Source organism: Quercus suber, unplaced genomic scaffold (assembly GCF_002906115.3).
Source record: "Quercus suber isolate HL8 unplaced genomic scaffold, Cork oak 2.0 scaffold_746, whole genome shotgun sequence".
Classification (NCBI taxonomy): Eukaryota; Viridiplantae; Streptophyta; class Magnoliopsida; order Fagales; family Fagaceae; genus Quercus; species Quercus suber.
In genome coordinates, this window is record NW_027070183.1 from 259,107 (window position 1) to 263,705 (window position 4,599).

The following is a 4,599-nucleotide window of genomic DNA, read 5'->3' on the forward strand; positions in this document are numbered from 1 at the left end:
TCTGAGTTTGATTTTCTTGGTGGGTTTTTTGTGCAGAGAAAGGTGGCGTTGCCTTGTGGGGTTTGCAAAGGAAAAGGGTTTTATAAATGCAAACTGTGCAATGGAAATGCCACCATAGAGTGGTTGCCTATGTATGACCCTGTAGCTATCAATCCTTGCCTTTGCCCCACTTGCGAAGGAAACAGGTTGCTCTTTGATTATTTATTATTATTTATTTATTTGTTGGAGCTCTATTTCAAGTGCTTGGTCTACAATTTTTCTTTTGTGCTTTGTTTGGTTGCTGAGAAAACAATTTCATTATTGCTCTTTTATAAGTTGAACTCTAGGAAAAATGCATTGAACAGATTTGGGTAGTTTTTTTTACTGGTTTTTAGTTGCATTTTTAACAGTTTTTGAAGTATCTTAACAAAGGGTTATGGAAAGAAGTACATTATGCATGAGTTGAATTTATTGAATTTTTGTGTTTGTTTTTTGGAATGCTAATTTGAAGCAATTAGAAGTTCTAATCTGCCTTTTGAAACTCTTCATGATATTTGAGCATGAAAGCTCAATTTATTTGATAAACCGTGTTTTGAGGAAGAGTTTACTTTTTGAGTTTCCCTATTATGCAATGCTTATGTGTTGTATCGATGGTTTCTCATGATAGGATACAACGTTGTCTTAACTGTCTAAGGAAGGGCTACGATTGAGTTGCTTAAGAGACAGTTTTGAATCTTGCAAGTGAGTTGCATTTGCTGTGTTTTAGACCTCTTCTGGAGTTACTTTCAAATGCTTATATGCTCTTAATTTTTTACCAAGGAACTCTACCCTTAAACATATTGGGAGCCAAAGGAGTGGTTTCCTAATGTGGATTCTTCCTTTGTGCTTCTAGGCCACCTTGCTTTTTACAGCAAGCTTCTGCTATGGTGATCATAAGACAGTTGTGGTAGTTTGGCTGGGAGAATGTGCAGACTGTGAGCAGAGTAACATTAATACTAAACATGCCTTTACAGGTGTGGTTTTATTTTTTGGAATCGTCATAAATACTGAATTGTTCATGGTTGATGCATTGTTTCTTTTTTATTCTACTCGTGATGGGTGCATTGTTCTTTTAAATGTCAATGTCAAGTTCGCCTTGTAAAAGTGCAATGTTGGCATGCTTTTACTTGAAATGCTACTATTTGCTAATCTTGGTCCCATATTCTGTTTAGGGTAAAAATTATGGACAATATGGACAAAGTGATGGGTGCATTGTTCTTTTTTCTTGCATATGATTAATGATGTCATATACAAACAATATTGAAAAACAAGTAACAATAATTTTGTGTATTATGGTGCAGGGCTTCGAGTAACATTTGATTGCAAGCCAGAAAATGGACACTTCAAGACAAGAGGGGTAGGGAAACTCGATGAAGAAGGAAAGTTCAAAGTGTCTGTTCATCGTAAGATTGTAAAAGATGGAAAACTGAATGAAGAGTGCTATGCATAGCTTCATAGTGCATCAGCTGCACCATGCCCTGCACATAATGGCCTAGAGTCTTCAAAAGTAGTATTCAAGTCCAAAGCCAAAGGACTTCACTGTGAAATGCACTTCAGCTTTCTTGTGGCCTCACTATAAGTACCCACCACTAATCAAGAAGCAAGAGGTGGAATGTATAGTCAAGCAATAAGCACACCAATTGTAGAAGTTTCATGTTATTATAATCAAAGTGTTTATTTCAATGGAATTCTTGTTATGTGATCAAAGTGTACATTTTAATAAAATTTGTTCATTTTTTTATTATTAAATTCTCTTATTGTCTACTCTATTGGATTGAATTTTGATTGTAATGTCAAGTAACTCATAGGGGTGCAACCCAAGTACACAGATTAGGTGAGCAATGTAAAAGAAAGTGATTAACTGTGAGCAATGTACACTGAAAACAACTATGCAGAAAGTGATTAAAAGAAAGTGTACAAACAATATTAAAAGAAAGTGATTAACTATGAGCAATGTACAAAGAAAACAACTATGCAGAAACAACTATGCAAAAACACAAACAATGTAGAAACAACTAGTCTGAGTGGATCACTTCACCAATATAATTTGATAATTTTGCTCATTAATTCACATTGGGGTCTAAACAGAAATTTCAATGTTCAATCTTATTTAATTATATGAAATTTTTAAGGAAGACTCTAACTTGCGTCCAGCCATCAAAACAACAATATAAACTCACCAAGACAACAATGTAGTGACCTCATGCAGTAAGTATGATCTGTATCTCATTTGCTAAAATATTTTAATGACCTCATGCAGTGAGTAATGTCATCGTTACCTATTCTTATTTAATGGTGGTGACACCCATTCTTATTCACGACATTTCCTAAAACCCGAACCCATATTTGAACCCCACTTTCTCCTTTCCCAACAATAATCATCAGCAAAAACAATCATGGGCAAGCCCCCCTTGGGAGGCAAAACATAAAAATAAAAAACCACAAAGAATCTTTTTTTTTTTGGGATAAATAGAGGATTTATCTATTAACTAAATAAATCATTTTGAGTTGTAGATAGATTGTGTAAGATCATTTTCTTATGCTAGGCCCACACAAGCTTGTTTCTCTGTGTGTAGCTTTTATTGGTGGCCTAATTAATTTGTCATTAGCTTGTCAAAAAAAAAAAAAAAGATTCAATCTTTATCTCAAAAAATTAAAAATACTCAAAGAATCATCCAGCCATTATAAAGATTCAATCATTATCTCAAAAAATTAAAAATTAAAATTTAATAGACTCTAACTTGCATCTAGCCACAAAACAACCATATAAACTCACCAAGAAGCAATATAAATGAGAAAAATTATCAAACATCAAATAAGATAAGCATAACAAGTTTTATGGATATACCTCTGTTTGGCAAGATAGAAACAGAGATGTCTTTCTAAACCTTCTGTGAAGCTTTTTTTTTTTTTTTTTTTGGGTTAAAATTTGTGAAGCTTTGAACATGGGCTACCTTTTTTCAGTTTTCCCTCTAAAAGGTTTTTTTTTTTTTTTTTTATTTTATTTATTTTATTTTTTATATATTTTTTTTCCCACTGCATTGATATACATCTACCTCTGTTTCTCCATTTCCCCAAAAAGGTTTTTTTTTTTTTTTTTTTTTTTTTTTTTTTTTGTCCAGTTGAGTTAAAGAAATCCTCTAGTTTAAGAGTTTAACCTCAGTTAAGTGTGGTGTTAACATTTTAAATGACATGATAGGTATTTGGCCCTTGATAATGTTCAAAGAAATTCTCACCGTGTACCGGCGAGTCAAGAGACCTGGTCCTTGTCTAATCTTGTACCGGCGAGTCACAATTTACATTTCAACTCTTTCATGGATCTTCTTTGGCATGCAGTTATGGTGGCTAAGTGGGATCAAGAAGTGGTTGAGAAGATTATCATGATCTCATGGGGTTTGTGGAATAATAGGAATGAGGTAAGGACTGGTGGGGCAAAGAAAAAGGTGTAGGCAGTAATTTATGGTGCTCTAGACTATTTGGTGGAGTACCAGTCCAGCCAAACAGCCACAATTATGCAGGAAGTGAAATGCCCTGCATTGTGGTCCCCTCCACCTCTAAACTCTTTTAAGATAAATGTGGATGGAGTTGTTTTTGCAGCTCAAAAATTGACTGGTGTGGAATCCTTATTCGGGATGAAGGTGGCAGGTTGATTGGGGCTTGCAGCAAGAAGATTCTTGCTCCCTTAGGTCAATTGAGGTCAAAGCTAAAGCCATTGAGTTTGTTTTGCAATTTGCAAAGGATATGCTCATCCAGGATTTTGTGATTGAATCAGACTCCTTAACTCTCGTCAATGCTCTCAAGGAAATATCGCCTCCCCCTACTGCTGTTGCTGCACTGGTGTACTGCTCCATAAAAACCACTATCTTAATTCACACACACACACACACACACATATATATATATATATATAAGGCCAAAAAAAAAGTAGAAGGAATTTTATTTTTAGTATAAACAATCCAATTAATTAATTTGCTGAGAATCCTGACCTAAAAATTTTGATTGCCAATAAAGTCTTTTTTTTTTTTTTTGGTGTGTGTGTATTATTTAACCATGTGTATGTCTTACATCTAGAAAAATTTTGACACTGTATTCACTCGAGATTTTCTTCTACTCATACATTCATGTTTTCAACAAACTGATCTCTCTCTATAAGTCATTGATCAGTTGTCTCATTCCACTTTTTGCCTACATGTAGTACATAGGATGCACGCCAATGTGATAACACCCCAGGGGAGAAAAATTATCTCTAATAATGATTATATAATACCTTTAACAAGGTTTCTCAAAAAAAAAAAAAAAAAAAAACCATAACAAGTACTAGATGAATATATATAGTTTCGTTGGGTTTATCTTGTTACCTTCAAATTTTGGTGAGACAGTACCTATTTAGTTCTATAGGGGGTTAGTCGAGTGGTAATTCGAATTTAAGGCACCGCCTTCAGAGGTGATTGAAACCATGAAATCATAGATGCATGCAGGTCATCTTCATATTCTACGTGCAGTGGAGTTGCATGTGTCTACTACTTTTTCAATTTAAGCTATGGTCAATTTGGTACTGTAATGGCACCTGATCAAATCTTT

General features: G+C 34.3%; 1 long non-coding RNA gene across 2 annotated transcripts; it reads left to right on the top strand.

Moving 5' to 3' along the window:
• Nucleotides 1-459: 459 nt before the first annotated feature.
• Nucleotides 460-1,759, top strand: LOC136064723 (uncharacterized). 2 transcript variants are annotated; one of them, XR_010626335.1, is made up of 2 exons: nucleotides 460-992; nucleotides 1,320-1,759. It is a non-coding gene; the product is annotated as an uncharacterized LOC136064723 (long non-coding RNA). The 2 variants fall into 2 exon arrangements; XR_010626334.1 differs by lacking the exon at nucleotides 460-992 and adding an exon at nucleotides 1,183-1,225.
• The last annotated feature ends 2,840 nt before the right edge of the window (nucleotides 1,760-4,599 follow it).